Genomic DNA, 25,881 nt, shown 5'->3' with positions numbered 1-25,881 from the left:
CGGAAGGCTTTTTTGTACCTTTAGTCCCTTCATGTAACCTTTGTTATACAGTCTCGTTTGCGGAGCTCAAAACTGATAAAATAAAATTCTGGCATGTTGCCATGGTTAACTACATTTGTCTTCCGGACATAGCATGCATATCCTAGAATGGCCGATTATCGAACGTGCTAGGAGAGAAAGGAACCATTCACACCAGCCGCTGCATTACAACGCAGTGCCTGGTGTGCATTGTGGTGCCGACATTCCTGATGTGCTGATCCCAGCCCATCACACTCTTTACTATCCCACCAATCCTTGTGTGAAACTACCCAGTTTGTGTTGTCCATATAAGCCAATCAGCTTCTTTTTTTTTTCACAGTCTAGGTTTTAACTGGTTACAATAGTGAGAATGGAATCTTTCCTTTCAGACCATTAGCCCCAGTGTATCCATTGAGAAATCCCAGAGATCTCATCTGGAAGCATTGCATACGTTGCTGGACTACAGCTGGCACAAGATGTAATTTACAGCACATTAGCCAGCACATTGATCTATTTTTATCTAAGCTATAGGGACTATTCAGCACTCCGATACAAACACACACTTTCATCAGAACAGACTTTCCTCCCTCCCTGAAATCACACTTCCTACCTTGAGATTTTATGTTACGTGCCAAGATATAATTCATGAGGTAATATTGACCTTCCAGCTTGGAAGAAGCTGTACACTGGTTGAAGACATATTGATTAATACACTATTACAGGCTGTAAAAGCCTATGGAACGTGTCAAGCGTGCAAGCAATGTATCATAGAATATTATGTACAAAGTGCAGACAAGAGAATGACAGACTACAAGGAAAAGAGAATGTGATCATAGCAAACCCAAGGCTTGACACCGGAGAGCCGGCCGACCAAAATCCAGCTGTCACACATCAATGTGATTTGATGAGACAAAGAGCCAATAAACACAAATACAGAGGAGGATATATACATATATTGTATATACACACACACACACAGGAGGATATATACATATATTGTATACACACACACACACACACACACACATACAGGAGGATATATACATATATTGTATACACACACACACACACAGGAGGATATATACATATATTGTATATACACACATAGGGGGATATATACATATATTGTATACACACACACATTCAGGGGGATATATACATATATTGTATACACACATACGAGGATATATACATATATTGTATACACATACACACAGGAGGATATATACATATATTGTATACACATACACACAGGAGGATATATACATATATTGTATACACATACACACAGGAGGATATATACATATATTGTATACACATACATACACAGGAGGATATATACATATATTGTATACACATACATACACAGGAGGATATATACATATATTGTATACACATACATACAGGAGGATATATACATATATTGTATACACACACACATACAGGAGGATATATACATATATTGTATACACACACACACATACAGGAGGATATATACATATATTGTATACACACACACACACACACACACATACAGGAGGATATATACATATTGTATACACACACAGGAGGATATATACATATATTGTATACACATACATACGGGAGGATATATACATATATTGTATACACACATACGAGGATATATACATATATTGTATACACATACACACAGGAGGATATATACATATATTGTATACACATACATACACAGGAGGATATATACATATATTGTATACACATACATACAGGAGGATATATACATATATTGTATACACACACACATACAGGAGGATATATACATATTGTATACACACACAGGAGGATATATACATATATTGTATACACATACATACGGGAGGATATATACATATATTGTATACACATACATACGGGAGGATATATACATATATTGTATACACATACATACGGGAGGATATATACATATATTGTATACACATACATACAGGAGGATATATACATATATTGTATACACACACACATACAGGAGGATATATACATATTGTATACACACACACACAGGAGGATATATACATATTGTATACACACATACAGGAGGATATATACATATATTGTACACACACATACAGGAGGATATATACATATATTGTACACACACATACAGGAGGATATATACATATATTGTACACACACACATACAGGAGGATATATACATATATTGTACACACACACATACAGGAGGATATATACATATATTGTATACACATACATACGGGAGGATATATACATATATTGTATACACATACATACGGGAGGATATATACATATATTGTATACACATACATACGGGAGGATATATACATATATTGTATACACATACATACGGGAGGATATATACATATATTGTATACACACACATACAGGAGGATATATACATATTGTATACACACACATACAGGAGGATATATACATATATTGTATACACACACACACACACACACACACACACACACACACATACAGGAGGATATATACATATATTGTATACACACATACAGGGCGTCAAAAAACAAGGCTGAAGGTGCAGTTCTGATTATCCAGAGCCTTGCACTGGAAATATGAAAATAAATGCATCATCTACCAGCAATTCTAATCAGTTTACCATGGACCTGTAAACAAATATCATTTCAAATGCATCTTCAGGGCTCATATCAGCATTACCAAATACCCTTATGGAGGTAAAAAAATAAAGTGTGTGAGTAAATCCCCCTCCTCCCCCCACCAGGAACACAAATGTGCTGCTCTGATTTCTCCCAGGTTTCCCACTGCATAAACAAAGAGGGCATTGCTTTTGGTTAGCAGGCACTTTTGTGGCCATTTAACATGATTAGAGACTGTAGTGTATTGTTTTCTAATAAACAGGTGTCACTGGTGCTACAAGAGGACCAGAATATACCATTGTTTCCTACGTATAATATATAGCCGAGTTGATTTCTGTGAACAAGTCATCTTTCAGCATAGCTGAGGAGCGATGCATTGCTTTGCATATGAAAAGGAGATCAGAGCCCCCCCTGCAGGCTGGATAAAAGACTACAAAAATATTATGCTACATTCTATATTTAGTGGAGTTAAAAAAAAAAAAAATTTTTTTTTTAATTCTTAGTCTAGACATCAATAGTGTACAAATCCATTCGCTTGAGACACACAGCTGTATGGGGGGGAGGGGGGGTGTTTTTTTGTTTTTAAGTATTTTTACCTCCTGAAGGGATAAGGAATATCTTATTAACACTTTAACCCAGTGACTTGCTAGTTCAAAAGTGAAAAGATAAAACCAGGCTAGGACAAGAGCTGGGGGAGGAAGGGAGGACACCAGCACATAATTACAATTGTCTATAACTTATTGGCATTTCAAAAGACAGACGCACTTTATTCATAATTCAGCTCAGCAGTGCCCAAGGAAGATTACAGACACACATTTGCCCTGAAACCTGATTCAAATTGATGTATTCAGCTTCAATCACAGCAGTTTATTGAGCGGCAATAGCTGATGCACCACTTTCAACCGCCACAAGGAAGGCAGGAAAAATGGTGTAATACTAGGCTGTTTTATTGTGAAGGCAGATCAAATAACATTTCATGTGCTGCCTGCCAAGCGCCCTGTCGGCCAAAATGCAGTGAGAACTCGTGTGCTCGGAGCGAAAGAGCAGATTTCAGAGAGTAAACCCTGGAGGCCGAGGGTGGCAACAACTGTCACAGTTTGGTTAATCTTTGCCTTTTACCACAATCATTTCCCTACCAAGACACTAACTGCTAAACGGCAGTTATTTCCTTTCAAGGTAAAGCTCAGAACACCAGGGTGCAGGATGTAAATGCATAGTAAACGCCTGTATATAAAACACACATGGTGCTTGTACCCACATCTGATCATCGGTGCACAAATGTAGTCACCCACATGAGCAGGCTCATTCACACCATGTGCAGCGAGTGACCTGCATTAATCTGCACAGAACACCACAGGCTCACAGCTAGGGGGACTTACATAACCATTCGTTTCAATGCGCCCCATTCACACCACAACACTGCCTGGAGGTGGGTAGGTGGGCTGCAGTACCTTTAATAAAAGAAAAAGATTAAAAAAAAAAAGGCAAGCAGCCCCTCGCATTTTAACCACACGCCAGTCTGCACGCTAAAATGGCCCCATGTAGCGTGTGGGCTAGTGTGAATGATCCCTTCAAACACTAAGGAGGAATGCAAAACATTGTGATCTGCAAAAATACACGCCGCTAAACACAAATGATCATCACTGAATGCTTGGCGTGCACCTGGTATAGTCTGAATTCTGCCCGTTCCCCCTGCCAGAGGTGTAAAATGAAAGGCTCTAATAGGCTTCCAAATAGGGTGGTCTCCGGACGCAAAAAAATAAAAAATGAATATTCGCTATTCTAACACTGAATCGCCTCTCCACCAATCAGGAAGTGCAGGTGTGAGATGCGTTTCCGGATTGGCCGAAAGGAGGAGCGTTCCGATTGCCCACCGAGGAGGGGGAGACTGTAGCTGTCGAGCAGGGAAAGGAGATGCCGGTGTTGTGACATACACAGTCCACCTATTGAAAAGTGTCCGCTCTGAACTTCGCAGGCGCAGCACGGAGGAGTACGGAGCAGAAGGAGATTTGGGAAAATCTCCGAAGAGGAACGGCGCCTGCGCTGTAAGTCCAGGTGCAATCCCAACCATCCAAGTGGACATAGGGCTGCACATATTAGAGGGCCGCTCGCCACTTCGCTCGGCTTTTTATTCTAACACTATGTCCACTTGGATGGTGGGACTAGAACCTGGACTCACAGCACAGGCGCCGTTCATCTTCGGATATTTTCAGAATCTGCTTGTCCTGTGTAATGCACATGAGCAGTACACAGCGGACACTATCCGAAGGGGGACACTATTTGACAGGTCACCAGCTTGTGATGGCCGCGGAGGAAAGCCGCCTGTGGCTGAGAAGTGCACTGACCAACCGGCACGGACCAACCCAACAGGGGTGCAGGGGGCGCTTGGTGGGTGTACCTTATGCCGCCCCTCCCCCCCACAAAAATTACCACCAGTCGCCACTGCGTGTTATTACCACAGTGAGCCTCACCAGCAAAACAGGGAAATGACACGGGACATCAGAGGAAGCATTAGATCACTGTTTACAGAACTGGCTGTATTAGATGGGAGATATGGCCATGTATGGCTGCTTTGATCTTTGAATGGCTGTAATAAAGAAAACCCCCGGGCAGTCTTATAAAAGCTGAACTAAACTCACTATCAACAATTATTGCCTTCTTATGCTGCTAGCATTCATAAACAGACATTAAGGTATTTACTTTTTTATGTTTCTTCGGTTACTTCTTGGTTTCTGGCCTAGGCCCAAAATGATGTCAATACATCCCACAAGTCTTCACAGGAATGTTTCCTCTCAAGTGGAGGGTAGGTAGGGCTTTCTCAGCTAAGCACACCCTCCTGCCTGCATGCCTGAGCAAAGGGCAGATTAATTCCAGGAAGTAAATGCTACATGAATCATCTGCCCTTACTCAAGATGGCCACAGCTAGCAATGCTATGGGTGTTTTTAAAGTGATTTCACAAGCTAAATAAACAGTTTATGATGCTCAGATTTGTTCCACTTTAATTAGGGAATTGCAAAGATTCAGTAACGATATACACACCTAACAGACAAGTTACCAGAGCCCAGATCACTGAGAGCTCATTTACACTGCTGCTTGTTAATCCATGCTTAACGCACTAAAAAACGCATACCACCAAATTCTTCAGACTAAAAACATCCAATCTCAGTGATGCAGTGCATTTTAAAAATACAACACATCGATTTATTTATTTTTGCACAGAAGTCAATAGCAATGCATCAAATGGTTACAACATGAATATTATAGCACTGGCAACATCCATTAACAAGCATTTGGCAATGGCTGTTAACCACACTCTAAGTCGAAAATGTGCATCAAAGTGCACGTCAATGCTCAAAGGACGCAAACACTGATATCACAACACAACTACCTAACAGTACAAAAAAAACAAAAAATAAAAAAAATTTAAAAAAAAGGAGAAAAAAAAAGAACAAAAAAAAAAAAAAAAAAACTCAAAACACACCTTTACACACATAGAGCTAAATGGGCCATGAAAGATTTTTGTGCCATTATAGAAAAAAAAATAATGTTCATTGTGTGTGTCAAGATCAACACATCAAAAATGTTTTGATAAATGTACGGATTTAGGTCGTAGCTGGTTGAAGAAGCCATTTTTACCATGAAACTGCATAATAATTACACATAATTTTGCTCATAAAAGTAAAAAGTTTACTTCAATAATCCTAAATAAAATTTTATTGGCTACAAAAAAAAACACAACCAACACACACAATCTCCTAGCGAGCCTCCACCCTACCCTTTAAGATGCAAACACAATCAGAAGACTAAGCAAACCTCTCCAACGCCTTTCAGAACAGACACTTCAAAGTCACAAGTGGGAGCAAAGCATTATGGGAGATACAAGGCAAACAGAAAGCCACTAGCAAATCTCCGCTGTGATTTCACCACAAAACCTGACATCACATTCCAATTAAAAAGGAGAACGGGGAATTTAACATTGAAATATAACGTGGTACCTCAAACCTGAACTGGCAAGTCCAGTATTATTATTATTATTATTATTAGATTGGCTACAAAATGTGAAACCAGCAAGGAAAACATACCGCGCTCACTACCGCTAAAAGACCCTGAGCGATCACAGGAAACAGAACGCTTCGGAATTTAGACACAGTAACTTTTTATAGGTTAACATAAATATTATAAAAAGAGAGCAGCATATGAGCAATCTGGAAACACTTTACATACATCAGTAGTTCTGGAACATACATAATCTTCCTATCAATCATTAAGGGCTTAAATCCTGTTAAACAGTTAAAGCTGAACTCCGGGATACTTCTCAACTATGACCAAAAACTTCCTGCCCCATGAACATTTTAAAACTGTGATAAAAAAAAAAAAATAATAATAAATCTTCTAAATTTCGCAGAAATCTCTTTGTATAGCCTGTGACATCATCACTAGGTTTAAAAAAGTGCAGCATGACCGGGCACCCAGAGGGGGGTAACAAAGCTCCGCTTATTGCATGCTGCCGCTGAACTAAACTACCATTCCCGCGATGAAGTGAGAGTTGGGGGCTGTGGAAAGTTCATTTGGCCAATAATAAGACTGATTGGTCTGTCAATCAAATTTGCAGCTAAAGTGAGCGAGTCAGACCTCTGTTGGCACTATATTACACGGGTAAGTTACAAGACTGGTGACCCAAGGAAGGCACAGGAAAAAGCACCTCCGGTCCATCAACCAGGATGTTGGCTACATAGAGTCCTGGAAATGCTGCATTACAAATAGGATTGATCGGGGGCTGCTGTCTTGATTGAAAAAAAGAACACCAATTTTAGTTAAAAGTGTCATTAAACCCTCACTGTGCAATGCGATAGACAGCAGCGCATTACGGGGCTTATGTTTTCTCTTTGCACACTTACTTTTTTGCATTCTGCCTTAGAAATAGAGAGAAATTTCTATCCACTGCCTTGCAGGATGCCCCAAGGAGCGCCCGCCCCCCCCCCCCCCCCCTCCCGCATGCACACTTCAGCCTATGATAGGGCCTGCATGCACTTTGCCTGTTTAGGGGCTGGCACATGGGTGCATTAGGGGCACATAACATACAAGTCTGGATTTCTTTCCATTCCAGGGAAGCACAGGTGTGTGCAGGTATATGCCATTGCCAGTACTCATGCATACATCCACATGTAGCGTACAAACATAATCCCTGATAGACATTGCACATAGTATACACAGTTTTATGTGGGTAGAGATGTATACCTGCTCAATGCTATTCAGATCTAGAGCGGCAAGGATGTGGAATTCTCTTCCACAAGCAGTGATATCAGCAGGGAGCACCGGTAGTTTCAAAAAATTATTAGATGGGCACCTCATCGACCACAACACTCCAAAGACATGCTGGTAGGTTAATTGGTATCTGTCCAAAATTGGCCCCTAGTGGTATGTTAATTGGCATCTCTCCAAAATTGGCCCTAGTATATGGATGTGAGTTGGGGACCTTGGATTGTGGGCTCCTTGAGGGTACGGATCAATGTGAGTGTGCGATATATGTGTGGAGCGCTGCGTAAAATTGACGGCGCTACATGGGCACCTTAAACAAATAATATAATACATGAGCATCTTATTGAGAGATGATGTACAGGGACAGGGACAACTGTAGACACGCACCCACACTCACTCAACTCAGGATGGACTGGTGTCTTTATCCAACCTTTGTAACATACAGGGGAATAAGATGTACTATTGACAAAACACATATCAGAGGTTGAACTGGTGTCTTCTTTCAACCTAACTGTAAGGCTCGGTTCACACAGTACGCGGCACGACTTGCAGCGCCGCGACCTCAGCGGTGACTTGCAAAACGACTTCTGTATAGAAGTCAATGCAAGTCGCCAGAAGTCGCCGCAAAAGTAGTACAGGAACCTTTTTTCTAAGTCGGAGCGACTTGAGTCGCTCCTATTAGAACGGTTCCGTAGTACAGAACGGGGAGCGACTTGTCAGGCGGCGAAGTCGCCCCTGTGTGAACCGAGCCTTACTATATAACTATGACTGGGGGGGGCGGGGGGCAGCTGGGCTTCATTTGCACAGAAAAAAGGCAGAATTTTATGTTGTACGCCCCTAATGCACAGATGTTCATGAACTCTTATGGAGAGAATTCCGTACAGCCAAGGGTGGCTGGCCTGGGAAGAGGGTGCAAATAATGCATTCTGATATGAGTTGTGAAGAGGGCCAGAGTACTGCTGACATGAGTGGTCATGTGACATCATCTGATGAGCAACTGACAACAAAGTAAGAGATTGGGAATTGAATCTAAAAAAAAATTTTTAAATAAAAATTAAAAAATATATAGTGGATGCTGTAGGTTTTCCTTGATGGAAGCAAAATAGAAAAAATAAAAAGGACGAGCTTTTAACGCTACTTTGAGGTAGTAAAAGCCTTTAAATAAAATGTTAAAAAATCTGCCTGGAATCAGTTTTAAGTTACCGCAAAAAAAAAAAAAAAAACGATTTATGAGAATCCAAGCAGCTTAAACACTTTATGACTGTCAAGTGCCATCAGCCCTGGACAGGCATCTCTTAGCAGTTAGGAAGGATGTGATAAATATGGACAGGCGGTTTCCAATCCACCCCCAGCCTAGAAAACACGAGGCTGAAAAGCCAAGCAGACATTACACTGTGCTGTGAATGAGCGAAGCCACATGTGTTCCAGAGGATAGAAAGCACCAGGCTGAAAAAAGGAAGGGAAAAAAAATAAAAAAAAATAAAAAATCCTAGCTGGTTTTCTCAGCAAATAGAAAGTGGTCGGGCCAGTCTGTCGCTGCAGCTGAGAACATGGTTTGAGTAAACATTACAGACTAACACCAAATACTGCTCCAATTAAACATGAAAGGCATTCCAGGATCCACTCCTGCACTCCAAGCATTAGAAGAGGGGAAGAGAGGACAGAGTCGGCACACACACAGCAGACTGAAGTCCAAGGCTCTGTACTCACAAGGCAGGGATCCCGGCCAAGAACACAACCTCTCTGCCCACAGCCCATTGTTCGCTGTGCCCTGTGTGCCCGTTTACAGCAGGTAGACCAATGGATTAGAGGAGCACAGCCTCCAACCACACACAGCAAAAGCAGCTTTCAGCCCCCCCAACAGGGATCTTTAACCCTTCGCTGTAAACAAGGATCCAAGGACAAGCCTGACCTCTCTGCACCTGACCACATCAGCATTGGACCCCCCCCCCCCCATCAAAAAATATCCACATAGCCAATCAAAATGAAGGAGAGGGCATAGGGCAGGCGCCATCCACCCCAGAACAAGATCACATTTCTAGGTCAATTGCCAGCAAACTTGCCACACTGGAGACTCATTTCCCATGGACTCCATAAGCCAGATCCAGGGTGCTCAGGAGTCTCACCCCTGCTGTTGCATTCTAAAAATAAAAAAAATGTAATCCTTCAGGGGGGGGGGGAGCGGGTGTGTTTCTTGTGATGGCCACAAAACAAAAAAAATACCTTTGCGGGCCATACAGGAACCAATGTGATTGTTGGCGATTTCCCCCACCACTTTCAGGGTGACGTGTGGATCTTTAGGGGGAGGGGTGCTGGACATGAAGATGTGGATGGTGAAAATGATCAACTTTGGATTTTTACTTCCTCTGATAAAACTCCTGACACCGAAAGTGACCCCGACCAACGCCGCCACGGTGACCACTGGCGCCGCGCTCATCGATCGTCTCCAGAATCTCATTGGCCGAGGCGATCGGTCAGACGTGTGTATGGCCGGCATGAGACGGTGTGGTGGGCGATTCAAGTCGGTGAAAGCTTTGGGTGGGCTCAACCAAAATCAGATCTCTATATATAAAACCACCACCCCCCCCCCCCCCACATGAAGTGCCCCCCTCCTCCCCCTCCCCCCATACAAGTGTGTGGGGGCGCTGCCTGGTGTCCTGCAGACCCCCCCATGGGTGGGGGAGGAGCTCACCACTTGCCTGTGATACGAGCCTCGTCCAGCCTGTGAAGTGGAGCCCTGGAGTCCTGGAGCTGCGGCCAGGCCCTGGCTGCTCCCCATGGGTTGGAAGTGTAGAGATCCCGGAGAGAAGAAGGAGACAGATCCGGAGGAGATTCCTCAACAAAGGCGGATCGGCGCTCACTGCAGCGGCGGAAGGCGATCCCAGTCCCCCGATCAGCAGCGCTGCCCTTCCGCCTCTTGTCCCCACATGCACGCCGCTCCGGCTCCCCTCCTCCACCACCACCTCTTCAGCTGTTCAGCAGACACTTCCACATGCCCCGATCCAGACTCTGTACAGCAGACAGCCGGGGGGAGGGGACAGCCCCGTGCAGCCCTTCCTCTCCTCTACTAACCACATACATCGGGAGGAGGGAAGATACGGACTGGATCCCACCCAACTCACCCCCCCTCCCTCCTGTGATCAATGGTATCCCCCGACAGCCTGATCACTAAAAACACAGGGGGGGGCGGGGGATCTCCCCCAAACACACACAGTCATCAACTCTTCCCAAACACATCCCACTGTGAAGGACAATTATTGATGATTTTTATTTTTATTACAGGTATTTTTTTTACTGTGCCAGCCATTTACACAGAGAGCCATTGTACATTCACATCAGCCTCTGTGCTCAAGGAGCTTACAATCTAATCTCCCCAAAGGCTCCATTCACACCTAGGCGTTCTGGATCACGGGCGGAATCGCCGCAATTCTGACCACGATTACAGAATCGGAAACAGAAGATGTTTGCGATGCCATTATTTCTTAATGGCACCCCAAACGCGGTGCGATTTTGCCCAGATTGTCGAACGACATATCGTGGTACGATTACGGAAAAACGCAACCGCAAACGCTCTTGGATCTGTGACAAGATTTGGTACGTACGCTTCTTTTTGGAGCAGGGGGGGGCATTCAAATCAATGGTGGCACACAAAAAAAAAAAAAGGCTAAAAAATAAAAATAAAGGATTAAAAAAAAAAAAAGGATAAAAAAATAAATAAGAGAAAAGATAAACAAAAAGGATAAAAAAAATATGATAAAAAAAAGTACATAAAAAAAAAAGTGGCTGCAGTTTGCTTAGGTGTGAATGTAGCCCAACTCAAATTCATACACTATATATATATATATATATATATATATATATATATATATATATATATATATATATATATATATATATATATATATATATATATATAGTGTGTGTGTGTGTGTGTGTGTGTGTGTGTGTGTGTATACACACACACACACACACACACACACACACACACACACATATATATATATATATATATATATATATATATACACATACACACACACACACACACATATATATATATATATATATATATATATATATACACACACACACACAAAGGCTAATTTAGACAGGAGCCAATTAACCCATCAGCATGACTTTGCAGAGTAGGAAGAGATCAGAGTACCCAGGGGAAACCCATGCAGGCACAGGGAGAACAGGTTGGGATTCAAACAGACAATTCTAGTGCTGGCAGGCAGAAGAGCTAACCACTGCACTGCTATTTAAAGAGGTTGCAAACTCCTTTAAAAAAAAAAAAAAAAAGCAAAAAAAAATACAAAAGAACGCAAAAATATATAAAAAAACAAAAAAAAAAAAAACTTGTAAGACAAAGGCATGATGAGCTAGTATGCATCATTATGAAATACTTACCTTAGAATGAAGCCCCTGCAGCGGCACCCGCACACCGCTGACATCTTCCTCCGAGTTTCTCCTGGGTTCGGGGGCTCCGGCGCTGTGAGTGGCCGGAGCCGCAATGACGTCACTTGTGCGGGAGCCGCAAGGAGCAGTCCCCATAACCGTTCCTTCAGAGAACATGTGCTAGTTATGTCACTGACTGCATGTAATGTAAATATCTCCTAAACGGTGTCTGCAGAGGAAGTTTACTTCCTCTTTGAGCTGGCCACACACACCAGTAGATTTTTTTTTTTTTTTTTTTAACAAACAATAGAAGAATTCTCGGTATATTTGGCGGCTTGACAAATGTCCTTCAAAAGTGATTAAAATGTCCTATAGCAATTGATTTTGGAGTGAACTGACTTTACTGAACGTAAACCACATTCACTGTTAGAGTCGTTCGAGAAAAACATTCCATCCCGCTCCTTCCAATTATATCAAAGTTAAAGGTATGCTGAAAGCTGATGGAGAAAGTGTCCACATCCCCAAGTTAGACAAGCTACAAAGAAATCCCTCTAGCGGGACTTTGCAGGGCAAATGTTCCAAATATTAAATATAAAAAAGATATGTTTAATTGGAAATTATTAAAACAGGAGATTAGAAATATATACCATAGTTAAAAAAAAAGTACAATTGATGCGGGTACAATATGGGTGGTTATATGTGTACCATACTGCACCCACATCAATTGTAGTTTAACTATATATTTTGAATCTCCTGTTTTAATAATTTCCAATAAAACATTTTTTATATTTAACACTTGATTATCTTGGGGCATTTGCCCTTAAAAGCTCTCCGATTCCCTACTGTATTGTATTGTAATGTCTGCCCTAATGTTGTAAAGCGCGGCTTAAAGTGGTTGTAAACCCTTACAAACCACTTTGACCTACAGGTAAGCCTAGATTAAGGCTTACCTGTAAGTCCAAGCAATATCTCCGAAACCTACACGGTTTAGGACATATTTACAAAAAGACAGGCCCCGCTGTCTACGGCGCATGTGCTGTAGACATTGGCGCACTATCGAAATTAGCAGCATGCTGCTGCTAACAGAGATATGCCGTTAGTGGCGGCTCCCGTGCGCATGTACAGGAGTGATGTCATCGCTGCTCCGGCGCTGTGAGTGGCCGGAGCAGCGATATCAGAAGAAGATGGACACTCCGTGCTACAGAGGACAGTGGTGACATCGCTGGCTCCTGTGTCAGGTAAGGGACACATAATGGGGTAGTATGAGATGCATAGTAGCCCATTATACCTTTGCAGGGAGACAGAAGTAAAACCCATGACGGTTTACTTCCTCTTTAATTGTCGGCGCTATATAAATTCTGTATAATAATAATAAAAGTTCAGCCAGAGGAATTTTTGTAGCTCTTCCAATTTTTATCCGACAACCAATCACTCTATGGTATCTACCATTCTCTAGGTTGTGCAGCAGTGAAATGCGCACCAATCTTCTTCCCAGATTGGCTGATGGGTTAATGAGGGGTCATTGACAGAAGACAGCAACACAGCTCAGGAGGCATGCTTGCCTGAAGACATCACCTATGAAATTGCTTCCAAGGTTGGCGCATGCCAAGCAGAACTTTCAGATGAGGGGAAAAGGCGCAAGAAGTCTTTTTTTTTTTTTTTTTGGATGGTATCTGGAAATTAGGAAGGTGAGACCAGATTGTAGAGAGCATTATATTTGAATTACCTAAATAATTAGGAGCCGTTCCATGGGACTGACAGAGGTGAGTGGGCATTGGAGAAAACAGCTTGTAGCCGATTCAAGAACTTGTCATAATTGGATTTTAGTGCTGCTAGTTAGCATTTTAGAAGACCAAAAGACCACAATAGTTGATGCCAGGGTATAATGAGAGTGTGTACTAGAATTTTAGTCGTATCATGCAAGAGGAAAGGACAAATAACATGGAGATAACATGAGGCGTGTAAGTAAATAAAAAATTCACACAAGAAATCAGAATCAAGTATTATCCTATGCCAAGGAGCTTGGGGATCTGGGGCTTTTGGAGCGCTGTCAGCAGTAATTAATGTATAGGTGTAGACCAAGATGGGGGAAATCATAATACACGGCTACTGTAAGCCATTTATGATAACATGCCTTTCCTAACAGGGCACTAAAATAACGGGATCAATAACTCTAATGACCTAATAGCCAAGGCATCCCAAGCCTTTAGCACTGGAGTACATCATCACATTAATACAAGATGACTACTTAGTGAAATGGTTTACAATTCAGCAACATCAAAAAAATAAAAAATAAAAAAAATAAAAACACATGCTAGGTAGTAAACAATCCTGGCACATAAAAATATACAAGAGCCTGCAAATCTATCCAACATGACCCGGTCACCCAGGACTTTATGTCCTATATCCCCACCAATTGAATCTATATTCTAGCAAGAGCAAGGCAAACAATCATAGTGGTACAGTACACAAGAAGTTTTGATTTTGGCTTGAGAATAATTTAATCCTCAGATTTTTTTTTCCATCTATACTGCAGTACACTTCATGCAGCCAGTCTCTACGCCAGCTTCATGCAGCCAGTCTCTACGCCAGCTTCATGCAGCCAGTCTCTACGCCAGCTTCATGCCGCCAGTCTCTACGCCAGCTTCATGCAGCCAGTCTCTACGCCAGCTTCATGCAGCCAGTCTCTACGCCAGCTTCATGCAGCCAGTCTCTACGCCAGCTTCATGCAGCCAGTCTCTACGCCAGCTTCATGCAGCCAGTCTCTACGCCAGCTTCATGCAGCCAGTCTCTACGCCAGCTTCATGCAACCAGTCTCTACGCCAGCTTCATGCAACCAGTCTCTACGCCAGCTTCATGCAACCAGTCTCTACGCCAGCTTCATGCAACCAGTCTCTACGCCAGCTTCATGCAACCAGTCTCTACGCCAGCTTCATGCAACCAGTCTCTACGCCAGCTTCATGCAACCAGTCTCTACGCCAGCTTCATGCAACCAGTCTCTACGCCAGCTTCATGCAACCAGTCTCTACGCCAGCTTCATGCAACCAGTCTCTACGCCAGCTTCATGCAACCAGTCTCTACGCCAGCTTCATGCAACCTTTTTAACACAGTGATCATTGGGAAGAACCCCCTCCACACAGATCGCTAAAAGATTGGCGTCACTGGTTATGTTCATGAGATGAAGAAATTGCCAATTGCTCAAAGAACCCCTAGCAATGTTAGGAGGAATCCGAGATATCCAGAGAGCTCTGGCTGACAAAGGCTGCTCTTCACAAACTGAAGATGAGATGACCATAAACTAGAATAGAGCTTTCTGTCCAGGCCAGAATGCCGCAAAGCCATCTTTTGCCATTATGTATCTAAATCCATTTGTATAATGAAAACCGTATCAACATTATTCCACCAAAATTAGGAAGGTGTCCTTTATCTCTCCCTTTGTATGGGGTACACTGAACTGCAAAGATTTTCTTCCCTCAAAAAACAGGAATTACAGTACCGTGTACAGGAATCCATCCAGATGTGTAAAGATTTCAAATCACTGCTGCTGAATGAAAGCACTGTTACAAAATCCAAAAGCATTACAGAAAATGAATGCCACTTGAGACCCACAAGTAAACTGAAATGATGTGACTGAAAGGCAGCTAGAAATGAAGGTGACACAATTTGCTGTGCAGACGCTTTCTAATGGATTGGGCAACAAAATCTGTTAGAAAAGCCGTGCAGCAAGAAGTGTTGCAATAGAGCACTACAGTATACCCAAATGTGAATTATTGTAACCATTTAGAAGTGGTGCAAATCGTGGTCCTTTTCTTATACAGGGGATCACCGTTTGGACCCAGTCTTATTACGTTGGCCAAATATTGCGCAGGGCCTTGTAGGACAACACGCCAGGGACTCCCGCTGCCAATTTTCACTAAGGCATCAATCACCAGGGATGAAAGATGTAAAAGTACTGTATTCTCAGTTCCCTATGAAGTTTAGGCTTTTAGCTCTGGTTCACTATATCCACATTAGGCTTAATGTACACGGTACATTTTTACAACCTCTCCTGAACGATTTAACTTGACAGATAGTAACCTAAGTTTCGTTTTAGTTTTGCCGCGTTTGTGATTAGAGGAGTTTGAGAAAAAAAAGTTTTTCTTTCAAAGTAGAGTCAAGTAGAACTATAGGCAAAACTTATTTTTTAAGTAAGGGAGGGTTGTAAACCCTGTAAGGTTTGTTTTTGCCATCTGTGTCCCATTGGGGAGATTTCCCTTCACTTCCTATCCCATAGCCAAACATGAAGTGAGAAGAAATCCCTGCAAATTAAAGGACTTTTTTGGGGACCCCCCAGGTCACCAGAACTAATGTCCCCATTGGAAGATTTCCCCTCTTACTTTTCTGGGGACAACCCAAAATTTGAGATTTTCTTTTACCTTCACTGATAATGGTAAATGAGACAAATAGGGGATGAATCTCCTTAACAGGAGCACAGACATCAATTAAAACTGGGGCTTGAATCTCCACTCCAATAAAAACCGAAAAACAAAAATTTTTGCCTTTAGTTATAACTCCATGAATTCAAGTCGAGTGTGTGCCGTCTTTAGAAATGTACAAAAAAAAAAAAAAATGGAAGTTCTACTTCTAAAGAGACTCTGAATGGGCAAAGTTAACATGTTCTCTTGGGGGGGGGGGGGGGGGGGGAAGGATGGCGGGTAATCACCTTTGCGCACTCCATTATTGTCTTTTTGGCACCCTCGGGAGATGCCTGGATTTTCATGATATGGGGGCAGGGAGGGGGAACCATATGACTTCCACGTTCAGACCTGAGTGGACAAATGCCAGGCCTGTATACAGTCATGTGAGGAAGGAGGGGAAGTCACTAAAATACATCTATAGCCCAAGATTTGCTTTGTTTAAGACAGAGTGGGGGGGTAATCTGTGCAAAGAGCAGATCTGTGGGACGGACCCAGCAGGACCCACCCACTATAGGCTTCCTGCAGAAAACTACAGAAGGGGCGGAGACAAGACAAGTCACCCTGCACAAGGAGTGAGTGCGGCAGTGACCAGGAAGCCCCTTGCACAGGGGCAAAATCTCACACTGGATTACTGCACAGATCTGGAAGAACACCACAAAGCACACCAAGATTCAAGTAAGAATTCACATGCCTCTTGTATTAAAATATATTTTCTCATTCCTGGAGTTCAGCTTTAAGCTTCAATGCCATCTGACAAGGGTCTTACAAAGTTTGGATTCCCAGCTCAAACAAAAGAATTGAGTGCAGGGGAGCATGAAGGAAGGTACTTATCAGATGGCAAAAGGACTGTTCTTTAAAGCAGAGTTCAGGCCACATTTCTTCTTTTTTTTTTTCTGGTATACAAGCATAATGCATTAACATTAAAAACAATTGTGGATGTTGACAATATATTTGCTTTAAACTCACAATTTAGTAAATCTGGCCGTTGCCATGATGATTGCGGGCATATGAAGCCCAATTGATACCCCTTCCGGTAATAGCGATGGAGAGGCGCATGCTGGGTAACCAGCATGAAGGTCTCAATCTCAGGCCTGCACGATTCTACAGTGGCCGTAGCACCGTTTTGAAAGCTACCATAACAACAAGCGGCGAGGGAGGAAGGTCCCGTCCCATTGTTACGGCAACCTCCTTAAATCGCATCATTTCCTGTCAAGAAATAACACGATTTTTGATCACAGTACTGCCCACAGACTCCATTTCCAGGAGCGTAGGTGAGGGGGGAAGTGGTGAGGAGCTCCACAGACAAGGAAGTGGCAGATGAGGAGCACTACCTGGCAACACGGAGTTTCTGGTAATTATAAAAAAAAAAAAAAAAGTTTCCCCAAATGTTTCTTTATATTATCAAAGGTCTGTGAATATGTAAAAAAAAAAAAAAAAATTCAGAATGCTAATGCTTTAAGAGGACCCGTCTCTTTAACCTGATTAGCCAAAGTGTCAGTCTCTGGTCATTGTACTCACAATGGCCACCTTTTCACTCTCCCTCTTCACTATCCCTTCCTCACTATTTATTTTATTCTTGTGTGTTTGTCACGTTTTGTGTTGTCACTTGCACGTTTGACGAGTAGGGCGTCGGTCATCGGGCCAACCCTGAAAGTTGTGTGGGAGGGTGGACATAGGCCTTCTGGCTTGGTTCGTCCTCACTTTGGGGGGTCTTCCTTCGGTGGAGCACCTACCCTAGTGCCTGGGTGGGTCTGTTTCGGCAGACCTTCCGGAGAAAGGCGGTCGTCTGGCTTCGGCTAGATGGGCCGAGTATTGGTACCTCAGTCCCCATCTGGAGCCTAACGCCCCGGGGGATCAGGGTAAGGTCCTTCCTTGTGGAGGACAGCAGACACCCGTTGCACGTTTTTGTGTTCACTCTTGATGTGTGTGCTTTTTTTTTGGCACCGGGTGGAAGTTTTTCGCCATAGGCTTTTTCAATAATAAAAAAAAAAAAAAAAAAGTCAGTCTCTTTAAGAGGAGCTCTCTGGTCACCAAAGTGTTCCCGATTATGGTAATAGAAAGAGAATGAGCTGCTCAGACCTGGGAAGAATAGCAGTGACCAGTTGCTTTGTTCTCTTCCCCCCCAAAAACAATCGCTCAGTCATGTGCTGCCCCATAAAAACTGGGTGGTGCCCAATTCAACTAAACTCAAACCAGTTGCCTAATGGCACACATGGTTTTAATTTAGCCAATAAAAAAACCTGATAATGTAAAAGTTGTATACATTTTATTTTTATATTTCTTAAAAATGTCCTTGCACCAAGAAGAAATATTTAGAACAGATGCTTCCTTTGCAATTATATTTCTCCACTCGAAAGCAGATTTACAAGCAGGGGGGAAAAAAAAAGAAAATAAAAAAAATTGGATAAATGTAACCCAACCTTCGGTGCTTAACATTTCTCATTAGAACACACTTTGGGATGTAGTTCAGCCATGTTTCCTGTGCAGTCTATGCAACAGTCACAGCTAGCAAGCAGATGATGGCATTAGCCATTTAATATGATCCTGTTCAATGAAACTTTCCTCCTGCTCTCTCGCTCTCAAGGAGGCAATAGAAAAAGCAGCCAAGTGGAAATCTTTTACCGCTCCTTGCGGACAAGGTGTAACCGCAGAGAAATGCTCCAGCTGCTTTTTCATTACTCCCACTGACCAGAGTCTCTGCATTTCATCAGCCTTTTGCTTCCATCACAAAATAAAAAGAAAATGTTTGGAGGATAACCTAGAGGAAGCATCGGCAGGACGTTAAATTCCTTTCTATGCCTTTAACAGTGAGCATGTTCAATAAAACTGTGCAATTTGTGCTCTGTGTAAAAATATATCCCCACCACCCTCCATCTCATACATCCAACGGCACAACAGGACTCCCAAAATGATACGGGAATGAAACCGCCTGCGTTAGTGACACCCTGATGATTTTATATGCCAGCTCTAATAAAATGGGATGTTGTGTATTGTTCAAACAAATATCAAGAGAGAGCAGTAGATCACACTAGGTGACAACATAACAGAATGAAAAGCCACAGGCTAAGTGTTCTTATCACTGCAGACAGGAACCCAGCTTCCACAATGTCACTGGTAACAAAGCAGGACTTCTACAACCTTCTGGTCATGTACACTCATGTCCCTGTAGAATTCGATGCTTCAGTTTGGTCATGTATATTCTACCTCCTACACTGCTCATCTAAATGGCTTCAAATCCATCACATTAGACCCCCCCGGCAGGCTCAGGATACAAACACAGAATGGAACAGAACCCTTGTTCCCTCTCCCAATGCAGATCTTGGTTTTATCAATTCTGGATCCTGCAGGATCCAGCTCAGGAGACATCACAGCGACCTCCATTTATCAAGCAACTGTGTCATGTTGAGTACCGTTAACAGATAATGAGAAGAGACAAGGGATGCAGTTACACGTAGAGCCGTGCAGTTTACAGGTCTCTACATGCTGCTAAGTGAGACAATATCTGATTTCATTACAGCAATAAGCAATTCACACAGCAGCTGCAAGATATTATATATATGTGTATATGTGTATGTGTGTGTGATATATATATATATATATATATATACACACACACACACACACACACACACACATATATATACACACACACACACGCACACTATATATTAATTTTAGGCAAACCTATCTGGATGACTCACTATAAGCCTGATTGCAAAATGATCCTTAGAATCTGAAAATAGCTAACAAGAAATAATCCTAATAAAAACGCACGCACGCCACACATAAAAATAGATTACGTTATTTCAACTACCACCCACAAGCGCAGCGCCTCCTTCAGCCTACTGTTCCTATCCAGGACCGCTATGTAGCGCTCCATAGAAAATCCCTTACACCAGATAAACCATCTTGTATGGTTTGGTGTAGGTCATATTTTCACAGATGTGCAATATTTCTGTGTCCTTTTACTATATCTGGTCTCCTACATTACACAGAACATGGAGATGCATTTTTTTTTTTTAGTAAATATAAACCGCTAAATACCTTTTTGCATCAGCAGTATATAGCAGTCTTGTGACTTCTATAAGTGTCCTGCCGAGCACTGCACTAAAGCTTGTAGGAGTTTGCATTCTCCTCTGACTTGTCCTATGAGGCTGCAGGACCACTGACCCTCTGTCTGGACAGTGCTGATCACATGCACAATCCCCCCCCCCCCCCAAAAAATAAAATTTAAAAAAAACAATCCTCTAGCAGTACACACCAAGGTGAGCATGTGCAGATTGCCTCCTAGGGCTCTGTCATATCAGGAGATGGATTGGGTACAGTGGAAGGGGGAGGATCAGAGAAGACAGGATCAAACAGCCTTTTTATACAATGCAGAGGATTAATCCCTTAGGTTCCACAGTATGACAAGCATGCTTTACTGCATCTAAAGACTGATTTTACTGCTGTGGGTTTAGTAACCCTTTAATATTGCATTAATAGTGCATAAAAGCATTGTCATGTATGTGCATCCAAAAAGTAAACTAAAGCCCTTCACCAACAACAGCGATTCCAATATTTCTACACCCATTACCCAGTTCTAGCTGAACATCTTATTACTACACCAACAAGTATCAAGGCGTCAACACCATTTAGGAAATAATTAGCACACAGACGTGATCCATGTATAGTTCAGGCACTTGTGCCAGATCACTTGGAAAGCAACTAATAGACTTTAATGTTATTTTAAAATGACTCAAGTCTTAGAGATGGAAATGATCCTGAGAGATAGCTTAGGAGGACCTGTAATTATTTTTCTATGGATCCCACTTATTTATAGCTACTCCCCTGAGCCACAGGCATCTGCAATACAGATATTTTATATTCTGTTAGTTTTGATTGAGCTCAAAGGCTTGATTATTTGCCAGAATAAAAGACAGCCTAGGTCCTGAGCAACCGACATAAAAGCCAAAATACCATAAAGAGGCAAAGAGCTGATGAAAAATTTGTCAGGTAAACACAGCTGACTAAATCTGCGAGATGCCAGGGACAGAGCACTGTAACAGTATGTGGCTCCAGAATGGTTGAAGCGAGCTGAAAAGGCAACAGTGTGCAAAGCATGTTACAAATCCTTTCTAAATAATACATCAATTCCTTCCTAGTCTTTACCTACCTGCACAGGGTGCTGCTCTGCCTGTGTGACTCACCATTGTAAATGGGGCTGCAGCCTGAGACATATTGCAGTAATTACACCGTTCAGGTAATCTGGAGCTTCTCTGTATGAAAACCATTTTAACAGTCACTAATAAAGTCTGAGCAAATGCAGTTATAAACGGAGATAAAACAAGCATGTGTGTGTGTATGTATATATATATATGTGTGTGTGTGTGTATGTGTATGTATGTGTATGTATGTGTATGTATGTGTATGTATGTGTATGTATGTGTATGTATGTATGTATGTATGTATGTATGTATGTGTGTGTGTGTGTGTATGTATGTATGTATGTATGTATGTATGTATGTATGTATGTGTGTATGTATGTATGTGTGTGTATGTATGTGTGTGTATGTGTGTGTATGTATGTGTGTGTGTATGTATGTATGTGTGTGTGTGTATGCATGTATGTATGTGTATGTATGTATGTGTATGTATGTATGTGTATGTATGTATGTGTATGTATGTGTATGTATGTATGTATGTATGTGTATGTATGTGTGTGTATGTATGTATGTATGTGTGTGTGTGTATGTATGTGTGTGTATATGTGTGTATGTATGTATGTGTGTGTATGTATGTGTGTGTATGTATGTATGTGTGTGTATGTATGTATGTGTGTGTATGTATGTATGTATGTATGTGTGTGTATGTATGTATGTGTATGTGTATGTGTATGTATATATTATTGTTATGTTATTTTATATATCACCAATATATTTCACAGCTATGCAGAATACAGACACAAAGCTCATATTAACACTATCACATTGCAGAATATAATATGTCAAATAGTACAATAAGCATTATACTGAAGTAAACATAATCAAATCAGGAGTTAGGGCTTGTTCACTCCAGGTGCTCACTAAAATGCATGCATGCCAGTATACATTGTGTAAGGCTGGTGGACATTGGCGATGCATTGTTACAACGCACTGCAATTTTTTTTTGCTGTTTACTTTAATGAAGTGTCACAAAATGACAGTTCATTCATCTCTATCGCTATGCGGTGCAGCGATTTGGACTACCCAAAAATATCTCTGCTGTACGTGTATAGTGTGAACAAGGCACACAGAAAACAGTGGTTCTCTATGTCCCCTTGAATTGACCTATACAGGTCAAAGTAGTTCAACTGACACGGTGTGAATGTGTCCTTAGTCTGCAGTTTATGCAGGAAATATTCTGTCAAAAGCATAGTGGGCATGATATTGATTGATATTGATTGATATTCTATGCACTTTTATTGCCGTTAGTAGCTTGATTAATATTTTTCACTATTTGATACGCTGGATAGATTCACATAATTTTACTTTTAATTTTCATCTATAAATGTATTTATTTAGTTTAATCACCTTAATAGTATTTATTTAGGTAGTGCCACATAAAACACCCCCTGTAATTTTATTTGGAGTGCAGAGAACACTTTTATATGTGAGCAGCTTCCTACATTTCATACCCATTTTTTCTTAGCGAGAGTGTTGCGCAACAGGACTTTCCCATTATTATGATATTGGACCAGTTATTATGAATGGGCAAGACATTCATCATGCGATTTCTGACTAAAGGGGTTGGGGGGCCTTTACACAGAGGGGGTCAGTTATAGGTCCTGTGTAAACCAGTTGCCTCCCTTTTGGCTGAAGTCATGGAAATAATTTCCCCGCATTGGTCACATGAGCCATAATGAGAGAAGTCAAAACTATGTACATATTCTGTAATTAATTTAAAATAAAGCATCTCTGACTTCTTTAGCTTCTTTGAATGAGAAAACATTTCTTCTCAACTGCCGGCCCTTTAAAGGAATATAAAACCCAAAACCAAAAATGTATTGCATAATATTGCCGCTTACCAATCACATGTAGTGGCTGTACGCGTTTACTTTTTTTTACCTTCGGTTTTCCCCTAAAGATCTGGCCAGTAACACGCCTCCTGTATTATACAGACCACTCTGGATGAATGAGCACAGGGGGCCGATTTGGACAGCAGCATTATTAGTCTAGGGGGAGGGGAGGGGAGTGTTACAAGTACTATCAGTTGTAAATACAGTAACAATATGAAGCTGAACTCCAGCTAATACTTTATCAGCTTTTATTTATTCCGGTAACACCTGTTTTTTAAAAAGGGAAAACATTTTGCTATAACTTATTATAATTTTAAGCTTTTAATTGGTAAGCCACAATATAATAAATGTTTGCTTTTGGGCTCAATACTGCTTTAAGGGGTTCTGAACAACATGAAGCGGAGTTCCTGATCATGTAACCACCGATTAGCTGTCACATCGGTCATATAATTGGAAGCTCCTCCCACCAATTTCCAATTGCAAGCTGACCCTGGAAGCACGCAGTGAACTCTCAGCACAGAACAGTGGTGTACTATGGAAGCAGGTCTCGGCATTAAAGTAGAATGAAACGCATCGATCGGTTTTCCAAAACAGCTACATTCAAGGGGTGCCAGAAATAAAAAAAAAGGTCACAGTTGCTTGTGCTCCTAATCTGCCAAGCCATCAAAGTCTGGTGTCATAATCCCATGTGCAGCACCATGGAGGATGCAGATCAATCAGAGGCTAAGATGGCAGCTTCCTTGGCTGTAAAAGGAAGAGCGGGTTTAGTTCCATTTTTATGGCCCACCCTGCTGTTGCGCATATGGGTTTGGTGGTTGGAAGGGTAAAACACATGCTTTTTTTTTTTTTTTCCCTGCAAGGCAGGCTGCCAAAATCTACTCCAAAAAGAGTGTTGTGGCCTTTTAAAAATTAATATAGTCACAAGGTTTATAAAGAGATGCATTTTGTTTTAAATGCATGATCTGGGCACAGGTTCCAGTTAGGATCCTGCAAGTGGCACCCATTTTGGTCCATACATTATAAACAATGTATATGTCTGAAACTCTAAAAAGTTAGACATGCCTATATGTGACAGACCTAGCCGGGACAGAGGCTGTTGAAGGGGACAGAATGCGAGCCTCTTGCCTTGCGATTATGGGCCCTCGCATTTGGGGGAACGGTGCTCTTTGTGAGCTGTATGCCTGGGGACCCCTGAGGTTGTGTTACTTGGATTCAGATCCATGTCCCCCACAAGACGCACAGACTCTGGATATGTATTTGCCATATTAGCAATAGACTGAATCACACTGTTGGGACACAAACTGTTAGATGCCAATGTCATCAACTCCAGCCACCTGTCTGTTGTATAAATGAGTCTAGTCTGGCTTGTAGGAGTATTCACACATTGTTGTTTGTGCTACTTAACCCTGTGTTTATGTTTATGGTAATGTATATTGAATAGTCAATCAGAGAGATAGGAGACAAAGTCTTACCCTGAAAAGTCCTATCTCTCAGACAACTAGTCTGGGTCAATGATTAGATAATTAGCTCATGCTAATTAGGTTAGGTTTTAGTTTTCTACTGTATTATAAATACTTGTCATTTTGGTTCTAATAAATGAGTCCATGTTGAGCAGCTAAGCAAGTGTTGTCTTGTTTTGTGCTTGTGAGCGGTTGGAATATCTGATATCTACATTCAGGCTTAGGAAGCGGTATACTGATGGAAGCACTCAATCGGAGTGTGGGATTGGTTCCGTCACACTATATATTTATAATATACTATATATTCTAAATAAATATATTCCTTACACCAGTTGCAGGTGAATTACATGGCAGATAGGGGGAACAAGTGGATACAGTTCACAGGTCTAAAGCATATTAAAGTCAACCGTAGTTGTGTTTCCAGAGACAGAATGCAGCGAGTAAAAAGGCACATACAGGTTATTATCCTAGTAGAACACAAGGGTTCACGATATAAACATTTTCAATGGAGCACGTCCCTTCTGACCTTCAAACTACTCATGGGCTTTCACTCATCGCCAGTCCTGATTTACACAAGGTCAGTTGGGACTTGAAAGATTAATTGTATATA

General features: G+C 41.7%; 1 protein-coding gene across 7 annotated transcripts in view; it reads right to left on the bottom strand.

The window, feature by feature from the left end:
• Positions 1–25,881, bottom strand: part of RERE (arginine-glutamic acid dipeptide repeats) — a 498,733-nt gene that overhangs the window by 311,555 nt on the left and 161,297 nt on the right. For 3 of the 7 annotated variants that reach the window (XM_077458060.1, XM_077458066.1, XM_077458065.1), the window contains exon 1: positions 10,620–10,946. The exons of 2 other annotated variants lie outside the window; for them this stretch is intronic. The gene's annotated coding sequence lies outside the window, so the exon portion shown is untranslated. Of the gene's footprint in view, positions 1–10,612; positions 10,947–25,881 lie in introns of those variants that run through there. 2 more of the 7 variants (XM_077458064.1, XM_077458067.1) reach the window with 2 other exon arrangements.

The sequence above is a fragment of the Lithobates pipiens genome, unplaced genomic scaffold (genome assembly GCF_037356315.1).
Source record: "Lithobates pipiens isolate NorthernLeopardFrog02 unplaced genomic scaffold, aLitPip1_a1.2 Scaffold_27, whole genome shotgun sequence".
In the NCBI taxonomy this organism is placed as follows: domain Eukaryota; kingdom Metazoa; phylum Chordata; class Amphibia; order Anura; family Ranidae; genus Lithobates; species Lithobates pipiens.
The sequence above is the reverse complement of the archived record's forward strand: the minus strand, read 5'-3'. Positions and strand labels throughout refer to the sequence as shown.